At 34.8% G+C, this 21,991-nt stretch overlaps 1 protein-coding gene and 1 long non-coding RNA gene across 2 annotated transcripts in view; one reads left to right on the top strand and one right to left on the bottom strand.

Annotated features, from left to right (window-relative positions):
* The window catches only part of LOC105334969 (ankyrin repeat domain-containing protein 17), a 776,771-nt gene that overhangs the window by 442,685 nt on the left and 312,095 nt on the right, over window positions 1-21,991 (top strand). The gene's annotated exons all lie outside the window — the stretch shown is intronic.
* LOC136270921 (uncharacterized) lies at window positions 13,209-15,433 on the bottom strand. Its single transcript, XR_010708790.1, has 2 exons — window positions 14,459-15,433; window positions 13,209-13,761 (listed from the first exon to the last, which is right to left on the bottom strand). It is a non-coding gene; the product is annotated as an uncharacterized lncRNA (long non-coding RNA).

The following is a 21,991-nucleotide window of genomic DNA, read 5'->3' on the forward strand; positions in this document are numbered from 1 at the left end:
CCAATACAACACATATGTAAAAATGACAATATTCGAGCTTTGTTTACAAAACAAAGAATTATGAACTCTGTAACTTGCTTATAACTTGAAATTTGACTCTCAAATTTTGACATAGCATTATAAACTTCTATATTTATCAGTATAAACATTGAAAATGGATAAATAAAATTTGAAAATGTTAAGTCAAATCGTGTCCAAGTCCCTTTAAAAATTAAAGCTATACACGCTATAATTTGCGTCAATTTTGAATGACAGTGAAAACGCATGTGTTTGTCTACTTATAAAAGTTATCCTTAATCTGTAAATTACAATGGTGAAGTCCATCTCGTTACAAAGATATAGATTTTTAATTGTTTATTTTCCTGCCAGGAAAATATACCTTTTCATGAATATTGATGAAGGAAGAGCAAACCGACCTCATTGCGCATGTCCGCGGAGAACTAGGTGGTCGTTATTGTTTGCCTAATTAAATATCCAACTTGATTTTTAATATGCTTAACAGTTGTTAATTTGAAATAAATACATGTATAATGAGTAAAATACGCTTGCCATTTACGATACCCTTACTTCTGCATTAACACTTATAGGATCTATAAATAGCACATAGGGGAAAAACACAGGTCTACGTCATTTTTTCAAAGGAAGTATTCATATCTACTCACAGGCTTGTATTTTTTTCTTTTGTTTGTACTCGTATATCTGACAAATTTATGCTTTACTGAAAATATCCTTTCCTTTGTGAAACTATCACAATTATGAAGATGTTGACCCTTCACCAGTTTTGGTATGATAGGCTAAATTTAGCTGTCGATATCACGTGATAGATTGATATTCACGAGGAGGCATTACTTTCCTGGCAGGACAATAAATATTTTTTATTGTTTAATATTTGATATATTTGTTACGTGATCGAATTGAGCATTATAATTAACAGAATAAAGGTAACTTTTATTAGTAATCAAACCTTTATTCAAAATTGACGCAAATTATAGCGTGTATAGCTTTAAAATAAAACCATAATGCTAACAATTTTGACAAAACGTGGCACTTTGTGTAACTATTTGGTATAGCGGAAGCTTTTACTTTGACGCTGTTTGGTTTTTGTTTACTTTTGAAATTGTGCTATTTATAGTAACATTGGTGATTTGCCTGCCTACAGCCAGTACTATGCTGTCAGCAGAGCCCGGCTAAAAATATAACATTCCCTTAACTTATATCCAAAAGATCGAAATGATCTGTTAAGTGAATGCCCTTGTAAAAAGCGGATTTACAGTACCGATCAGACCCAACCTAACACCATAGTAAACCCCAACTAAACCCCGAGTTTACTTTTTGTTTACTTGGGGTTTACTCTGGGTTTACTTTTTGAAAATTTGGGTCCACTCTGGGTTTACGTTGGGTTTACTCGGGGTTTACTTTGGGTTTACTTTGAAATTGCTTTTGAGGAAACTGTATGCACTGAAGTGTGAAGCAGACTAGTATTTTATTTTACCATCCTACTGCCAGTAATTCCTACCCTTTGTATATTCCGAATACACAGTTAGCGTCTGCTTTCAGTGGTATACTTCTGACTGGGTTTACTCTCTGTGTCCACTCTGGGTTTACTTTGGATTTACTCTAGGTTCACTCTAGTAAACCCGAAGTAAACCTAGAGTAAACCCAGAAAGTAAACCCAGGGTTTAGTTGGGGTTTACTTTCTGTTAGGTTGGGTCTGATCGGTACTGTAGATAGGCTTCCCGATGTCAGACACATCGAAATTGTACATTAAACACTCTAGAATGAAATAATATACTTTCTAAAATATAATTACCAGCCAAATCAAAACAAGCATAGTAGATAGGATTGAATGGAAAAATAATCGTTTTATGATTATGCTCCGTTCATTTTTAAATGCATTTTCTCATGTAAAAAAAAAAATGATTGATCTGCCTCTCTCTACACATAGTATGTGTCAAAATTTTACAATATGACGTCAATTCGACAAGTGCATCGCGATCAGTCTGCTGTTTATATTTATCGTTGGACTTATTTGACGACAAAGTTGCACGAATAGGTAATTTTTAATGTAGTTCAATGTTTTCGTACCCATAACAATTTGAAATTACTCTATTTATTAGTATATTTGACGACTTTTTGTTTTGTTTGATGTCATAGTTAACATTTCCCGTACGTTCTGGTCGGTGCCACCACAAAGAAAACCTTAACAGTTCTGCGTAGTTCACGAACAGCAAATTCAACATCCAGAATACAATAAAATAAAAGTAAGTGAACATTCAGGTATTTGCGGTAAAGGGCATTTTACCGTGATTCCGCTTTACAAGACTTATAGTGACAACGTAGAGGAAAGGAGAGAAAAAGAAAAATATTTTATTCAAACTTTCAAACCATCTTTAACAGTCTAATAGTCAAAAAATAAAATGTATCTGTATTTACTTTGCTTTACTTTGCAATATCATGAACATTATAGACTGGTTCCTTATACTATATTGTAACGTCATAGTATTGTTTGTATAACGTCATCGATATTAACGTCACCTGTTTTAAAGGTATCTCACTCCTCACGTTTTGATTTTATTGCTCATTACTCAATAAATTTTAAATGAATGATTTTATTTATTTGATCATAAAAAAAGATCGTTATTTCATAATAACACATCATTCATTAATTTAAGAAAAAAAAACATTCGAACTCAAGAAACATTTACGTTTTTCGGAACTATTGTGCGGAAGGTTTTTTTAGACGAAAATGACAGGAACAATCAATTTTATGAATTTTTAATATACTTTTCTTTTTATTATACGTTATTCATTATTCACATTTTTAACATTTGATAAGTTTGTGACATGTTCTATAGGCTCTGTGTGACATGTACAAAACTAAATTTTGAGAGAAAGATAAACGTTTAGCATAAAATCGTGCAGATATATAAAATATGTCTGAATTTTTTATAGGCCAGGTTTTGCGAGAGTTTTACCTTTGAAGCCATATATCTAAAATTTGACATCACTGACCCCCCATGTTTCATTATGTAAAAATGATAACGAATACATATGTAGACAAACTAGATTAATTCAATAATATTCTTGATATTCAAAATGTTTTTATTTCAAATCAAATTGTAACTATTATTGAAATTGTCTATTTCAATTATCAATTTCAGCAGCCCTTTCGGGCATTGGAGAACAATGTACTCGTAACCCCTGCTCATTTGCCCACATGTGTCAATCATGCTCAGGTTTACATGCATGAGGCAATTGTAAATTTTGTAAGCAAAAACCAAACAGTACAAAGACCACCATCAAGTCCACAACAATCACCCAGCCAACTACCCTCTCCCGTCCACCCAAAACCTTTTTGTGATTTTTAGTTGACACTGATCAGGCTTTGTACTTTATGAACGGTTTTAAAGGGGCATGGTCACGATTTTGGTCAATTTTTTGTTGTTGCGATTTTAATATTTACAATGCTTCAGTAAGGCATTTTCAATAGGCAACCGAAATTTGAGTGTTATTCGTTGAGTTATAAGCAAGTTACAGAGCTTGAAATTCTTTACTATGTAAACAAAGCGTTTGTTTACATTTTAAAAGCTAGAGTGAAAATTCCAGTTTTATACCTAAAATGAATGTTTTAAACATTAGAAACTCTTTAATTATTCTTAAAATGAATATAAAGATAGATAAATCAGGTTGAAAAAGATTTTTTACTGGTATATTGAACCTATGTAAACAAAAACAGGACATGAGCCTTGTTTACATGATAAAGAATTGTCAGCTCTGTATCTTGCTTATAACTCCACGAATGACTCCCAAATTTCAATTGATCATTGGAAATGCATTTCTAAAGCATTGTAAATGATAGAAACAAATTTAGAATTTGACCAAAATTGTGACCATGCCCCTTTAATCATAGTTTTAAAACTTTTATCAAATTAGGCTTTACCTCTGCCCCTTAACCATGTGTACCTCAAAACGATAAATCCACATTAGATCCACCAGACGTTATAGACAATTTTATACAAACAGGTTTAAAGAAAGGCAGAATTGCAGGTCCATTTTCAAACAAACCTTTTAAACACTTTGTGATATCCCCATTACGCTTGATGCTAAAAGGCAATACAGACAAAGTAAATCATGATCTTTCATTTTTCAAAATTCAATTGGTGAATTCCAATATATACCAAGAGAAAATTCAGCTGTTCCATACGATTCCATTGATCAGGTGGTTGATTTAGTTCAAAAGTTTCGGCGAGAATGATTATAAGCAAAGACTGACACTTAAGGTGCTTTTCGTATTATACCCATTCATCCATCTGATTACTATTTGCTAGGGTGTACTTGGAAAGGTCAATACAACTATTACAGATGTCTTCCTATGGAAGCGAGTAGTAGCTATCAAATTTTGAATCATTTAGATAAAGCACTTATGAAATTGTGACGTCGTCTTGTTTTAGTGTATAACGTTTTAATATTCATTTTCGGTCAAAACATATACCAGGGAAGTTGAGTGTAACAGCTGACATAATATTTCAGAGAATATTTCGAGAAACACCTCATTTATAAGACAACAAACAAAATCCAAGTGGATCTTCTTTACATTTGACAAACTCTGCAAAAAAGACATTTAGTAACAAGAAGAGCATATACATGTATACAGCAATGGCAGATTTTCCTTGTATGGGCATGCTCCATATCCTTAAGAATCCATTTGGTATTGGACTTTTGGCATAACTTTGTACGAGGGTTAATCAAAAAATACGAAGACTTTCGCCATACCTATGTTATTTAACGTCATATAACTACTAAATTTGGTAGACATAATTAAACAATTGCTTCCAATTATTTGAAATTAAAAAAAATAATATATTCCTTTATTTCTAGGAATGATTTAGATTCTAATCCTGCAAAAATGAGGTTACGAAGCACGGTCAAACTTTGTGTTCTGTCAACAATAAACCATATTATGTTAAAAGTATTATCGTCATAAATTGGGCTTAAAAACAAGTAATATTGAAACCTCAAATTAGGCATTGATATTTTATATACCAAATAATGTCGGGACATATAGATTTGTTGATCAGATATCCGTAACGAAAGACATTAGTCGTCCTTAAAATTGACTAAAAAACGTTGAAATCACCGGACGTCACGGCACAACAAAAAGCATAAACAGTATGAATTTAACTCGGGAAAAAAGCCGATAAAAACTGTAAAAATACTCAATGGTGGAAAAAATGAGTAAAAATGATTTTCACAAATTTTGTGGGGGCTGTGGTGACTCTATTTTGGACATCAAACGTAGAACCATTGTAAATATTTTGTCAAAAGAATAAAAACGTCATCTGACAATTAGGGATTTTCTGAATGTAAACGATGAAACATGCGCTTAAAAATAAGAAAACTTCGAGGAACAAACTTATGATTTTGGAACAAATTAAACGTCAAGTGACATACTGCCGATTAAGATTGTATGGTGAAGACCTCAATAGACTAAGGGTGATATAAAGATTGGATATTTCTGTTTACTGTACGTGCGACCTTGACGTCGTGTTTTCAACTTTACCGTGCGCCATGGTGACAAAACATGTTGATTTTAAAATCAAGTAACTACATGCAAAATACCTTTTCATTAAATGGAAACTTCGTATATCAATAAAATATGTGTTGTTGCTTAACATTATCTGTAATTTATGAGTTTTATGAGAAATTTATGATAGACAGTCCAATTGTCTTTGTATTTTTTGATTGACCTTCGTATATGCAACCTTAATTTTTACATGTATATGAAGCATTGTTGTTTACTATTTTGTATATATTTTACCCGGTGGTCGCAAAATTTGTTCAGATGTTTTAAACTAATTAGGGAGTCCCACAATACCTGTTTAATAAGACATTTTGATATGTTTAAGTACCTACTGTATCAGGAATCTCCCTGTATGTGATGTAGTTTATTTGTGGTAGTTTTTGATTTATCAATAATAAATAAAACTAGACACGATCTCGTTGCGAGCAACGAGGAGGTTTTCCGTGCGATTTTGTGAAGGTTTAATGACCTTGACTGTAATAAATGACCCTTTATCTCCTTATCGGGGCAACAACAAAAATTTGATGGTTGAATATTGTTAGGAACATCATTCTCAGCATTTTAATTCTATATTGATTTTCAAAATGATGTTTTATTAAATATTTGTTTTGTTTGAGATATGAACATTTTTTATTCTTAAACATATTACAAGATATTTCTCAGTAAAGTGCTATTGATGAAAGACTTTAGAGCCCTTAGGGCTCCTTAAATTGAAGGGACAGCCCCTTTTTTCTTGACATCATATGAAAGGTCTTTTGATATTAAACATATTTTGTTCAACAAATATTTAGAAATTCGTTGCCGTTTTTGAGCTATCTTGGAAAGTACGTTTTAGGGGCCGACCCCTTATCTCCTTACTGGGGCCAGATAACGAAATTGTTATGATTGAATATTGTTTAAAACATCATTTTAAGAATCTTTTATTCTATATTGTGTTTAAAAATATTTGTCTTTTTGAGATATACAGTACCGTCAACGTGGATCACGTATTTTCCGCGCACCCCTGCGGTCCAAATTGCAACGCGGTTTAAACACCTGTCTCTGGTAAAAACCGCGTGCCCCCGCGGTTCAATCACCCATAATGACAACACCCCTTAGGTTTGAACGATCGATTACAGGTGTTAAATAGTATCGACAAGGAACACGAGTTATCTCCCTCGATTAAAAAAAATATAACATGCATTAAGCCTAAATAAAAGTTAACAAATGCATAAAGATAATCATAATCCTTTTATAGAAAATCACATATTTTGAAGGTAAATATTCCTTTTAAATATTAGCTGTTTATTTGGTAATACTGGGGTAATATTTTAATTCTAATCATTTAAAGCTGTTATCTGTACAATCCAAGGAAAATTGGGCCATGCCCGCAGGTGGTTGAAAAATCATGCTTTACTAACTTATTGATATATCGATATACAATTAAATTAAATTTTAAAATCTAACAAAAAAAATGTAAAATTTATAAGACTTATTTACTTAAATGAAATATTTTACTTTATAATTATTCAGGTATGTATATTTTTATTTTCAATATCATTTTATCTTTTTATCCTATCAAACCGTTAAAAATTCATTCAAATTTTAAAAGTGGCTTAATCGCTCATATTATGGAAAATCACGTCCTTATAATTGCTGTAACAAGCGTCATTGTTTTGATAAAAATTTTATAATTTGTTTAAAAAAATTGATTTCAACCAGCACTGTAGACCGACTAGTTGTAGCCTTATAAAAACACATGCTCACAATTAAATGTTCAAAGAAAAATCAGTTCTCCTAATTAAAACACGAAAGAAAAAGGTACTTATAATTACCTTTATAATTACCTGCATCTGTGCCCACTGGACCGCAGACTCCGCCCGTCGTTGTGCCTGCATCTGTGCCCACTGGACCGCAGACTGCGCCCGTCGTTGTGCCTGCATCTGTGCCCACTTGACCGCAGACTCCGCCCGTCGTTGTGCCTGCATCTGTGCCCACTGGACCACAGACTCCGCCCGTCGTTGTGCCTGCATCTGTACTCACTGGACCTCAGACTCCACCCGTTGTTGTGCCTGCATCTGTGCCCACTGGACCGCAGACTCCGCCCGTCGTTGTGCCTGCATCTGTGCCCACTGGACCGCAGACTCCGCCCGTCGTTGTGCCTGCATCTGTGCCCACTGGACCGCAGACTCCGCCCGTCGTTGTGCCTGCATCTGTGCCCACTGGACCGCAGACTCCGCCCGTCGTTGTGCCTGCATCTGTGCCCACTGGACCGCAGACTCCGCCCGTCGTTGTGCCTGCATCTGTGCCCACTGGACCTCCGCCCGTCGTTGTGCCTGCATCTGTGCCCACTGGACCGCAGACTCCGCCCGTCGTTGTGCCTGCATCTGTGCCCACTGGACCGCAGCCTCCGCCCGTCGTTGTGCCTGCATCTGTGCCCACTGGACCACAGACTCCGCCCGTCGTTGTGCCTGCATCTGTGCCCACTGGACCGCAGACTCCGCCCGTTGCTGTGCCTTCATCTGTGCCCATAGGACTTCAAACTCCGAGAGCATCTACACCAGTCGTGAGATTCCGTCCACACCGGTTATCCACCAGTGATAGTGACTCTCTCGTCGACGGGCTTTTTTAGGAAGTGTCCGATCTGCGTTAATCCGTCGACATTGTTAATAAGAAGATAGATGCCACCAACAGGCGCACAACCCATCTAGAAACTCTACTGACAACAGCCATTGCCAATACAAACATCATTATTGACATTATAAGGAGGCAGTCCAGCGACAACACTTTGACGCAGCTGAATTTGGTGATGCACAGCCAGACTAGCGCAGAAGAGACCCCTTCATCAACGCCCACAGCTGAAGGAATCCCTCCGGAATTCAAGATTGATGACTCTGAACTTCGCGTCTTTGTCCGGGAGTCCAGGAATGCCGGCAATTTCGCGGTGAACCTTACACGGAAACTGTTTCCTGAACTGTTTGATGAAGGACAGTTGCGATACGAGTATAATTGGTATGGAGGCGGGAAGTTAGCAAAGAAAGAACTGGATCCAGTGAGGAAACTGGTGGTGAAACAGAACGTTGTGTATTTCTTCCCAGAGTTCCAATTTCACGAAGCATGGAGGGAACGTGTGGTTCCAAAGATAAACGAGTGCCTGAGAAGGAACGATAAGCGTCTGAAGAGGAAATCCATCGTTATCCCTCAGCTGACCGAGTGCCATGACGACGTTTTTGACTTTGTGGATTAGAGACGATCGGCGTACACGTACCTGTGTGTGTAATGATATTATGTTTGTCTTATGATACATGTATTAACTACTTGTCATTATGACGAACTTTTTATATGCTATGCTGTGAAATTTAAAATATATTGAAGTTTCTCATTTTTGAAAGCTTTTTCATCTTGCGATAAATGTGTGAAACAACTTTTCTGTGTTGCTATTCTGTGTATATATACACATTCTTTATAAAGAGTTAACTTATTTAGAGTTAATGAAGCGAACAAGATACAGGTAAAGTTTTCATATAAATACCCGCTAGGTATTTATACTACTAAATTAAAATTACTGCTTTACTTTAGATAAGAGGTAGTACAATGTCAAGTAGTTTGATCTCAAATATGATGACTGCTTAATTCATTAAAAAGAAGTGGACATACACACAGTGAAAGACCTAACTAATTTGTTCACAATATCGTTGTGGTAAAGTACTGGTTGATCGGGGATCATCGATCACCTTGTCTCAGGCCTGTGTATTATAGTCAGTCAAGCGGAGAACGATTTCCTGTCAGTGCTTGGGTTGTTTATTTGACACATTTTAAGAAAAACAGGAAACCCATTTGAATTTTCATGTTGCCAGTATTTTGCTTACAGAGTGTCGTCGATGCAAATATTCTCTGTTTATGATCTTCATATGAGAGAGAGAGAGAGAGAGAGAGAGAGAGAGAGAGAGAGAGAGAGAGAGAGAGAGAGAGAGAGAGAGAGTTTAAGGCGTAATTTACCTACTTTCATTTGAACTATACCATAATAATAGGGTACATTGTGATTGAATCCAACATGCAGTTTAGTCTGAGTCCACGTGCTACACCTGTCAATCAAATCAGCCTGCTAGATGCACTACGCGTTTCTTCCATGGTTATGGAACGCCTGGACTGTCTTATCATGGCAAAAATAAATTTGTTATGTGCTTATATTATTATGTAGCGTGCTTTAATCGTTATGTGATGTCCTTGTATCATTATGTGGTGTGCTTTTATCATTATGTGGTGTACTCCTTCTATTATGTGATGTGCATTCATTATTATGGCGTGTGCATTTGGTATTATGTGATGTGCATTTGGCATTATGTGATGTGAATTTGACAGTATGTGATGTGCATTCATCCTTATGTGATGTGCAGTTTTCATTATGGCATGTGCATATATCATTATGGCATGTGCTTTTCTAAGTATGTGATGTGGTTCCGTCTTTACCGAATGTACTTTTAAAGATCATTATGCGATATGCTTTTTTCTTTACGCGATGTACTTTTTTATTCATTACGTCATGTACAAACATCCTTTTGTTATGTACAAACATCATTATGTGGTGTGCAAACTTCGTTATGATGATGTGATGACGTCACACTATCCGGGTCATTTGGAAAAATGGACGACATTAAACTAATTTTAAAAAACATTGATCTCCCAAATTTAGCAAATAACTTTGCGGAGGCAAATGTAAACAACGTTGATATTTGCAAAAGTTTAAGCGATGTGGATTTATCGAGGCTTGGAATCGCCACGATCGGCGATAGGATACGTTTTAGGGAAGAGCTTAGACGCAGTAAGTATGCTCACGTGCTCGTGTCTAGAAGACGAATTAATTTGATTTAAAGTTATAATTAATTAATGAAGTTTGAAGCATACATATTAACCTATAGATTAATGTTTACCAATTGCTTGACCAAAAACCTTGCGGGTTTTCACACATTTTATTGTAGAAAATGTTTTGAGAAATAGAAAGTGGATTGAGTTGTTTCCCTTTGCTGGACAAACGAAAAGGTCAAAGGGGGGGGGGGGGGCAATCTTTCCGATTATTTCCCTTCTTTGTGCTACCAAATATTTTGGCGTCCTTTGAAATTTCTTTAAATCTATTTTATTCCTCTAAATTACAAGTCTACATTTAGAAACCCATGCCCCACCCCACCCCCAAAGATGGACATAACTTTTGTAATATGGGTCTTGCCCTGCTACAGCTTGGGTTTTTCGGATGGGAGGTTGACTTGCACACGATGAGGAAGAAAAAATTCATACATGACTGTGCCCTGGTTTATTTCAATAACTATTTAATTAAAATTAAGCTGTTTTACAGGCATATAGCATTGTTTTGGAAAGGGGGGGGGGGGCAGACTCATCCAAAAAATCTTGACAAGCAAAGTATACCTTAACTTTAATTTCACTGTTTATTTCCTTATTTTCAATTCAATTTTTTACATGGTCCCATAAAAAGGGGGGGGGGGGGGCAACTCTATATTAATTCATTTTTTTGTATGTAAATTTCAGAAAAACCAAAGTGGCACCCCCCCTCCCGATGCTACGTACCTGGTTTTTACAATACTCACAGACTTGAAATTAATATATTCTTTTAACCAAACTGAAGAATGACTTGGCAAAAAACGATCACACCGGAAATCAACCTTTCTATCAAATTGAAAGTATAAATGGCATTGGATTAAAAATCATTTAAATTCGCGATAATTGACACTAAACAACAACAAAGAAGTTTAATTTCATTTACACAACTATGGCAGACTGCATGTCACAGTAGTATGTACAATTTAGATAATTTTATTTTAATACAGACCTATTCAATTTACCTGTATTTTGAGATGGCCCATAAAAAGAACCAGATGATAGATTTTCTTAAAATTTCACAAATTTAGAAGAGTGGGTATATTTTACTTTTGGTTAAAAATAAAGGGTTTTGCTCTTGTAGTATTTACAAACATAGGTTTAAATATATTGTTTCAACTGTGTTTAATCTTAATAAAACTATTATAGTACGTGTGATTTAAAGTTTTAAACAATAAATATAAGCATTACCGGTACATATTGATTGTTCTGTATACAAAGCGATTTTAAATTGATCATTGAGATACATGTATGTCATTTATGTGAAAAATTCAACATGTTACCACTCATGCATCTGATCTGCATGGGGTTAAGGTCACTTCATCATCAATGGGGCAGCGGGGGGTTGGGGTTCCAATCCCTACATGTGGTTAATATACACATGTAATAAAAAGTATCTCAATTGTTTTGTACAAAAATGTTTCACTTTTTACAGTATCACTTCCATCTCAGAACAATCAGCAATACCAGCATGAAATACGAGCTTTATTCAGACCAGTGAGGGGTACATCTACATCAGGAAGAATTAAAAAGCAGAAGAAAAGAAGAACATGGACCTGTGAATTTATTTGTCTGAGTGAAACAGATGCGATGAAAGTCCCAACAAGAGAGGAAAAAGCACTAGTTAAAGCGGGACTTGGCTCCAAAAAGATCCAATTTAATGCAGATGATACAGAGGAGCTATTTCAGCAGAAATTGATTGGTGAGGATGGGTTCAGTAAGCTGAGTGACTGTGGTGGGTTTGAAATAATGAGATGTATAAGTAATTGTAGAATATATATATATATGTGTGTGCACACACAATGGTATTTACTCATATTATGAATATTTTATCATATAACATAACTTTTTGGTATAATATGATTCAGTTTTGTATTTTATCATTATGAAATTGTATAATATGATCTGTTATTATATGATTGTATCAGATTGTTTGATATTTTACAAGTATATAATATAATGCAATGTATTTTAAATTCTATCGTTTGATACCAAACAATAAAAATCATCTGATACAATATACGTGATACAGAAGAGTATCACATAATAAAATATCATATTGTATGATGACATTATACATTTTCGTATGATATAATAAAGGCGATCTCATAAAGGTGACCCTTCATCTCGGTGAGCTATGTAAAGTTTGATTACCTATGTTTATTTTTTCAAACCAAGAAGGAATGACATTTTTTTCTATCAAAAAGCAGTATAATAAAAACAAATCTGAAATCTTTGTTCATCTTACTAATTTTATTGACCATCATGAAGAGTCATTGTAGTAGAGTCATGAATGGTAACTAAATAGCCCTTTTTTGTCATGATAAAAATCTGGTCATTCTTAGTCAATGGGCCAAGCAGATTAGGAAAAAAGATACACTAGTCTTGCAGACAGTGGCAAGTGAATTTACATTGTATATCATATTGTTAAGCTGTTGTTTCTTTCGACAATTTCCACAGCCTTTTGGAAAATATCAATTCCATAGTTAGCAGAATGCCAATTAAATGGACAATGTTGTTGCAATTCTTGTAGAGTGTCATTTGTTACTGCATATGAAGGCGGATCAAACACAGGCCTGGGATTAACATTGTGAAGATATTGAACATCAGTATTATCTTCAATACCATACTGTTCCCAATCTAAATCTAAAACATCAATTGGATTATTGATAATGCCGGCTGCAAACAAATGCAATGGCGAGGTCTTAACAGTGCGTAATCTATGATTAGCCCATGCTTCTTTCCATATTTGAAGCTTTTCGTCTATCTTTTTCAGATACACATAATGTAAACAAAACATATGTATGTCATTCAAAATATCAAGCAGTTGTACGTCTTCCATATAGTAAAAAAGTTCATAGTAGTAGCAGAGAACTCCTTCATACACATCCCTCCACAGCCTCTCAATTCTTTGGTTGTGGACACTTTTTCCAGTTATCATGCTTCCTCTGTTTGGTCCTCGAGTTCTGACCATATATTCAGCGACAGCTTTGTTCTCAAGTCCTTTATCAGAGCGAACTCTTAAAGGCAAGCCATAGCTTCGAATAGCACTTTGGAAACAACTGAAAATTGTTTCAGACTTATTGTTGTCTGTACAGTTAAGGAATGTGACAAACAAACCTACTGAAGCCATCGATACCACCAACGATTATGAAATTCCATCTGATCAATTTGTGGTTTGTATCTATATGCCAAAGATGATTGACACCTTCGACATTGTAAACTCTTCTTTGTAATCTTCCTTTTATCCTGCTTTTTATGTTATCCCCATTTGTTCTATGTAAGCTCTCTCGCAGTCTTGCTCTTGTTACCTGTTTTAAAAACATCCAATTGTTTAACATGATATGAAACAGAATTCGAAGATTAAAAGAATTGGTATGTACAGCTGTTCCAGATCATGTCGTACAATTATTCAAGGAATAAGGAATCATTCTTTGAGTATTATGAGGTGATAATTTCGGTCGGGGCGTGGTCAAATCCAATAAAGCCCAGGGCTTTATGATGGATTTGACTACGCTCCGACCGAAATTATCACCTCATAATATTCAAAGAATGATTCCGTATTACTTATATTTATATTATTTCCAATTTGTACACTTTAAAACAACATTATTTTAAAACCACTATTTTTTATGTAGCACATGCTATGTATTACAATACCGTTTTTCGATTATGCTATAAGACACGCCCATTTGTGTCACTCATGTTTTGTGAAGTTATTGGGTTTTGGGGTTCAAAATTGATTCGTAATGTTATCACAGACAAAGACAGTTGAAAATGTAAACATTAATATATATATAAGTGGATTTTGTTTAATACAAAAGCTTTCTTTGTTGATTCATTCGGGCTTTGAAGGTAGCGAAATCATGTTAAAATGTCATTGGTTCGTGTAAGGAAACATTTGCAAAATGTAAATATAAAATAGTGAACTTTTTTTTTCAGTGTTAGATTCATATCAAAAAGCATATTTGCAAATCTAAATATTGAAAAAAGAGGAATTTCTCTCACCTGGACACCTTTTTGCCGAAGAATTTCTCTGACCATTGTTTCTCCACATTTCGGGAACTCTGTAGCAATTTCAGAAACTATTTGATCCAGCTCATGATCTAATATATCGTTATATTTTGATACAGAAAGATTGCATCGTCTCATCCTTCTGTATATTGTGCTCTCTGACACATTTAACATTTGAGAAATTTCAATGATTTTGAACTTAGATTCCAGCAAAAAGTCCAACACATCTTCTGGTATCAAGTACCCAGAATTTCTTTGTATCAAAAGATTGCTTCCATGGTGAATACAAGCCACTCTCAATTTCATCATGGCTGATCTATCAGCAACTCCTAAAATTTGCATTTCAACTTTTGAGAGTTTTGATACAATATCAGGTGTTACCTTTTCTTCTTGAAACTTTCTTGTTAAAGAGCCCAATCCGAGTTTTTCTAGAATAGTTTCCATGTCTAATTTCCAAAGACTACTAATCTTTATTTTCAAATAATGCAAAACGTACATCATATACGCAAAAATAGATGCACTATATGTAATAATCAAAGCACAGCAAATAATGCCAAATGTACACCCCACAATGACGAAAGTGCACCACAAAATGACATACATGTAAGCACACCACATGATGATATAGTCACACCAAAATATGACAATAGCACACCACATAAAGGAATAAGCACACTACATAATGATATAAATACACTACATTACGATAAAAGCACAACACGTAATAATATATGCACACTGCATAAAAATAAAAGCACACTGCATAATGATTAAAGCACAACGCATAATGATATAAGCACACTACATAATGATAGAAGCACACTACATAACGATAAAAACACACCACATAATAATATAAGCACACCGTATAATGATTTAAGCACATCACGTAATGATAAAAGCACACCACATAACGATGTAAGCAGATAACGAATTTATTTTTGCCATAATAAGACAGTCCAGGCGTTCCATACATGGTAAAGGAAAAAAGTTTCGTTCTGTTAATTTTCATTCTCTCGATTAGTTTATATTGAAGGTTTAATAGGTTTTTTTGCGGAGAGGAACATCTTAAAACACGTTTAACAATTTAAGAACGAAATAAAATGACACAATAATTATTGTTACTGTTAGTAAAATTGTTTGATACTGGTAGAATTCCTTATGGTCACTCGTTTCACGGATGACCCACCAGTCTATACCTGTGTATTCTGTGCGTTCAAGCGTAGAGTGGATTTCCTGTCAGTGCGATGGTTTCACACCTCTGTGTAAAACAATTGGGACTAAAGTTAAATACAGTTTACTTTGACAGTCATAAAAAGTTCAAGATGGGGGGGGGGGGGGGGGGGTACGAAAAACGTTATTCGAAACTGTTACAACATATTTTAGCACCTTTATTTATAATCAACACACATAAAATGATAATATCATATAGTATTTTCAGAGTAAAGTAAAAGAACTGGGTACGCTAAGTATAACAAATTGGCCCTGTCGAAATGTGAAAAATCAAAACACATGATATCTTTAAAATGTTCGCCGGAATAATTCATGTAGGACACCCCATGCATGAAAGTAACTTTCGTTTGCTAGAATTCACGTGCGTTTGGTAATTGTAAACTCCGAAACCGGACCTTGTTTACGGATTTTGTAAAATATATGGGTTTTTGTAATGTTTGATCTGATATTTCTATAAGGCCGCATTCGAGTTCATACACCAATAATTCAGAATAACACAATTTTAGACTGCTTATTTACATAGAAACGGAAAAAAATATGTACAAGACTGCGGCCACTTTCGTTTTTTATTTTTTTCTATTTTCAAGATGCACAAAAAATGAATGTTTTCATTGGTTAGCTAAGACGTAAGATGAGTTTCTTTAATATAACAATACCTAAATAAATACTTAACTGAAAAAATAGACTTATGTTGACAATTGACTTTAATCAAAGAAAAATAAAACCGTTCCATGGAAAAATTGGAGTATTTTTATTAGTTTATTAGTCCTTAGACACAGTGTATTTGAATTACTCACAATTACATACCGTGTATTGCAGATAAAATGGTCAACATTGTTGTGTAGTAAAAACAAATATACAATATTGATTTCAGGATGGATATAAGAATTTTTTTGGAAAAAAACCTCAACGTTTCTTATAATTTGCTATTAACCCCTTCACGGTAACTGCGGTACTGCTCTTTTGCAGGGCAAAATGACATAGTTTGGTGAAATATGACGTAACGTCAATTGTTTCAATTACGTCATTTAATTATCTATCTACTGAAATTTCGGCAAAGTATATCATTTTGCCCTGCAAGATAGCAGTACCGCAGTTATCATGAAGGGGTCTATTTAATGAATATAAAGTTATCTGTGTGTCGTTGTACTCTACATAAATGACGTAACAAGTGTAAGCAAATGACGTCATAAAGTAGCTGAGAGAGAGAAAGAGAGAGAGAGAGAAACATGTTTATACCGATACATTTAAAATTTCAAAACAGTTTTATTATCAAATCAGAAGTCAGATTCAAAACATTATATTTGTGTAGATTTATATATTTGGTACAAAGATCGATTTCATTCATCTGAAAAGATATAACTCGCGTGTCTTACTAAATGTACATTAATCAATTAGTAGTTAAGTGTGCATAGTGTTTCTTCGATAAATTTCTTCTAAAACATTCAATCTAAAGTATAATATATATATATAGTTGTTACAAAACAAATGTTTAAAAAAAAATCATTTGACCCCCTCCCAATGGATTTATTCAAAACATTGGAGATCTAATCCTTTGAGTGTTAGGTAATTTAAAAGCAGGTCTTCGCGCGATAACTTCACATGAATTCATAATGTTTGCGTGCCGATTAGTGGACGGGATCATGAGAGTACCCCAGAGCACACCGTGTGTACACATGCAGCTTTATAAATATTTGAATAATAGAAACTGTTTCTATTACTTTCCTGTCGTTGGAAATGACTTGATACATGTACACTTCAAATAATTTGAAATAATGAAATAAATTAATTTCAAATAATATACATGTACATGCTCCAGCTATTATGGTGTTCCGATGGGGCCACTTCGACTTTCGCCTTGGGGGCGAAGATGCGAGAGTGTGAAGTTTGCGAAGGCGAAAGTGCGAAGTTGCAAAGGCGAGAGTGCGAAGGCGAAGGAGCGTTCCTTCTATCGCTCTTTCGCCCATGCAACTTCGCACTCTCACCTTCGCAACTTCGCACTTTCGCCTTCGTTTTTTTTTTATTGCATTCAGCATGAGGTATCGGTCGATTCCAATGGAATCGAATTTGTTGCAGGCACCGTACTCGCCCGAGGTTTGCCGATTAATCTCAGATGTTACCCATGCGCTGTAGGCCATCGTGCTTACTATGAAAGTTTATTAATATTTTACTGTGTTATGTGACATATATGTTTACCGGTGCTCACTATGCTTAATCATTATATATTCCTCATAAAATGTAATGTCCGCAATAATGTGTACACATACACTTCCAGACTCCCCGTGGTTCAAACACATTACCATATTAATTTAACCATGCGACATTCCTTTTTCATGCACGGATGAGCTGGAGAGGGGCCCGGACCCCCCCTTTCCCCCACGGAAAATTAATTTCACACAGTAATGGAGAGAGGGTCGGATACCTTCCCCCCCCCCTCCCCTCTCCACCCCTGGAAAATTTAGTATTATTGATTTCACATAGTAAAATTACCAAAAATATGCCTCGGACCCCCCCCCCCCCCCCCCGACTAGTACAATAGTCCAATTATCCCTCGGACCCCCCCCCCCCCCCCCCCTCCCCACTAGGAATATTGAAAATATTGATCAGCGCGGGTGGTTGAAAATAAATTCTCAAAAGTTAATCTTCTGCCAAAGATGTTATTTTATACAGCTAAAGATATCTTTAAACGATAGAGAGCTCCAAAAACATAAAAAGGCGAAGGCAAAAGTGCGAAGGCGAGAATGCGAAGTTGCGAGGGCGAAAGAGTGATAGTAGTATCGCTCCTTTGCCCTCGCAACTTCGCACTTTCGCCTTCGCATCTACGCGCTTCGCCGTCGCATCTTCGCACTTTCGCTCCTTCGCCTTCGCAACCTCGCATCTTCGCCCGAAATTGCAAAGGTCGAAGTGGCCCTATCGGAACACCATAAGCTATATATCGATGAAAAAGACTGAATTTTCTACTTCCGTTTATGCATTTATGAACAATAGCGAAAATTAAAATTCATGTCATAAGATACGGTAGCCCTTGAATTATTTTGTTTAGTCGAGCAAGCTTTTTGGAAGGCTATTACTTGTACAGCTTACACTTCTGTCAACATTGGGGAAATAGTATGTCACATGCTCAAAACAAGGATGACAGGCACGTGTTATTGCTGTTTTCATTCTCTTGTCTAATCATCTTAAAGAGAGGACAAGCATTGTGGGCAAGTTTATAAGATTATAGAAGTTGACACTGCTGCTGATTTCTATAAAACCAGCGATCAATCTGGAGCGGGCAAAACCTGCCCTTTCAATTTTTCAAAAATCCGTCAAACTAGATAATGTAGTCATGCAGTTTTTAATTTTTACCTCGGCTAAAAAGCTCTTACAGTAACTTTGAAAGAAAGATGTTCACATGCATTAGACATTTAAATTGATTTTAGATCAAAAAACAAAAAAACAAAAAAAAACAACAAAAAAAAAACATTGATTTTAAATACATTTTGCCCATCGTCTCAATTTGTACATTAATCTTGTACATTGGGCGTTGTCAGAGGTGCAAGCTAAAGTTGCGTAACACGACCTCTGGTGAGAGAATGCAAATTATTATGAGGATGATGTATAAATTTATATAACATGAAACATAATTAATTCCTTACTGCAAAAGGCAAAGAAATAATGGATTAAATATGTCTTTATTTACATTATATACCAGAACATCCTTTCTATAATTATTATTTGAAGAACGTTGTCAATACATTTCATGACGTCATGACGTTTTTGGTTAACTGAATAGCTATAAACAACGCTATGTTTAGATAACTATTATATGGAAAACGTAAAAGTTATTTTCAAAAATCAAACTGTTTTGAAACAGGTTAATTCTCCAAATATTTCACTCAAAATTTCATGAACTTTGAAAACAGGGCCGATTTTGCTGCTTACCGTACCCAGTTCTTTTCATTTTATGCCGTTGATCGTAAGGTAATTATAAACGTTCACTGTGAAGCATGTGCTTGCCACGGACTACAGTATAACATTTACTGTCTTGAGCATCGAGAGACCAAGCCGTAAGACGTATCTACTTCTTGATATGGATTTAAATATATTTAGAGTCGAAAATGTTTAAACTCATTAAAAACTTGGTATTTTTTTTTAGTTTTTATCTTATCCTACATGTAGATTATATCAAGAAAATGATAAAAATAAAATGTCTTCGAAATAATAGCTTTATCCACCGTTACATGAAAATTGTTATGGGTGCATATAATTATTTAATTAAAATTTCTTAAAAATCAATAGAGAGTTTTGAAAACGTGCATTTAATACGTAATCATTAAATGTGAAATGAAGCCATTCATCAGACATTATCAGTATATATTCTTAATATTAGGTGGCCGTCTTATTGTCTAATAGCGTACAGGTAAAAATATCCGATCACCTTGTTCAACGGTAGGTCACACCGCCGCGGTTTAAACATGGCTGCAGCGAGGACCGCGATGAATTAACCGCGATGGTGTAACGCGGAAAGGATTAATTAACCGCGGGGGAGCGCGGTTAAATACGGGATCCGTGTTGACGGTACTGTAATTGATGACAGTTTTGGACTTCTGGCCCCTTAAAACCCCTAATTATGTAACGCATGAGAAACATGTTATAATGTGTAGTTTTTTAAGTGAAAGATGAATATTTTTTATTCTTAAACATATTACAAAATATTTCTCAGTAAAGTGCTATTGATGAAAGACTTTAGAGCCTTTATGGCTCTTAATGTGAGGGACCAGCCCCTTTTTTCTTATCTCAAACGAAAGCTCTTGTAAATATAAATTGTATTTGCTCTATATTTTATGTTAAAATATTTTTAGGAAAGGAGATAAAGAACAAAAACCATTCAAAATCACGTCGTTTTTTCAAACTCGATTTTCAGGTCCAGGCGAGCTTCGACTCCTTTGAAGCCAGACAACCATAAATGCCTTTAAACACATCTACGACCTTTTGTCTACAATCCATGAAAATTTAAATGCAATATCATTTTTCGTTTAGGAGGAGATAACTGGACAAACCGACCCTGTAAAAGTCGCTAAAACGTCAATATCTCCCGAACGAAAATGACATTGAAATGTCATTGAAATAAAAAAAATATATATAAGGTTTAAATCAATATTAATAAGAGCTGAATTTTTCACGAAAATTTGTTGAGTCGTTTTCAAGAAATCACTTGTACAAAAAGGCGTAAGGAAAAAAAATAAAAGGGAAAAAGAAACAAAGCAATAACAAGTGTATTTCGTCGATGACTATTTAGTTGGTTTTAAGGTGAAAAATTAGTAAGCTACCATAGTGTCAACCGAGTAACCGGTTAGTGATTGCCATCCCTAATTTAAAACTTCATATCCTACAATTTAGATATTATTTTTCTATTTCCTGGTCTCAACGTATCAAATATAAGAATATTGGAAAATAAAGAATGATAGAAGGAGAAAAATGGGCTACCGTTGCCTACTTTACAACAAAGATATAATGAGGTGGCAAAACACACCAACTAACTAACTTTATTGAACATAGACCTTAAAATTTCTTATATAGATTTTACTTGAGATAATTATAAGAAAAAAATATGTGCCATTGTGACCTTGATATAAGGATATTAAGATATAAAGATGATTATAAACGTGTAGAAGTAGCATTGCAGTTCTTGAGGAAAAGACATTTAACAGTTTTCCTATGTTAAATTGAACCTCGTTTGGACCCAAGTATTTTTTTGGGCTCATTTTTTGAATTGTTCAAATTGTACCTCTAGGAAGATTTTTAAACATTTTTTTCCATATATTTATTTGTTGAAGCTTGACCCCCTCTTGAGGCCCCATTACTGGCTTTGGTGTTACGGTGTTAAAAAGCAAAAATATATCATAGAAATCACACAAAAAAGATAAATGCAATAAAACATGTAAAATTCGAGCACTCACTCAGACATCTTTGTCAAAGCATCATACATTTACAACATTTTTTTATTATCTCATTTAACCATGTGAATGTGAAATGAAGCGTTGAGTCCATCATTAGCTTACAAAAAGATACATGACTTTATGCTTCTACACACAAACTCGAAAGGTGAGCCTAGGAGTTTAATTTTTTTTCTTAATGTTACTAAAGTAAACAGTGCTATTCTTACAATTGATGTTAATGTCCTTTTGTTCATGCGAAACAATTTCCCAAAGTATTACGTAACATTGGTGCAAAAAACATAAAAAAGTCTACACATGATAGTAGATCGTTTGTAAAATTTCGTGTAATATTATCCATTATTTTTTGTATAAA

Source organism: Magallana gigas, chromosome 8, assembly GCF_963853765.1.
Source record: "Magallana gigas chromosome 8, xbMagGiga1.1, whole genome shotgun sequence".
Classification (NCBI taxonomy): Eukaryota; Metazoa; Mollusca; class Bivalvia; order Ostreida; family Ostreidae; genus Magallana; species Magallana gigas.